Source organism: Euprymna scolopes, chromosome 16 (genome assembly GCF_053919585.1).
Source record: "Euprymna scolopes isolate OS-2025 chromosome 16, ASM5391958v1, whole genome shotgun sequence".
NCBI classification, from domain to species: Eukaryota; Metazoa; Mollusca; class Cephalopoda; order Sepiida; family Sepiolidae; genus Euprymna; species Euprymna scolopes.
The window spans coordinates 87,507,656-87,508,078 of NC_136497.1; positions in this window are offsets into that span (position 1 = coordinate 87,507,656).

Below are 423 nucleotides of genomic sequence, written 5' to 3' on the forward strand. Positions count from 1 at the left end.
GTGAAAAAAAAAACAGAGAAACGGGAAATTGTATAGAGACAAATCGACTTAAAAGAATTATAGGTAAAAAAAAACATCGAATAAAAAAGGATCCATACGAAATTTCCTGTAAAAAAAAATTAAGGGATCTAGAGGTTAACCTTTCGACCGACCCTTTTCAATAGATCTCGTCGGTAACTTACATTAAGTTAACGAATGAGAATGGAAAAAGGGGAGGAGATGAAGTCGAGAAAAAAATATATATATAATTAAGAAAATCCGTTGTCTACAAATAAGTATATACAAAACAGAAAAACCAGCGTACATTTGGACTTTTTTTTTGAAGTAAAACTCCAGAAACGGTTTCTTCAAATGCATAGGAGGAAATTTATTGGTAAAGATACTTATGATAGAATCCGGCCCGTGGGTTCACAACGACCCAGA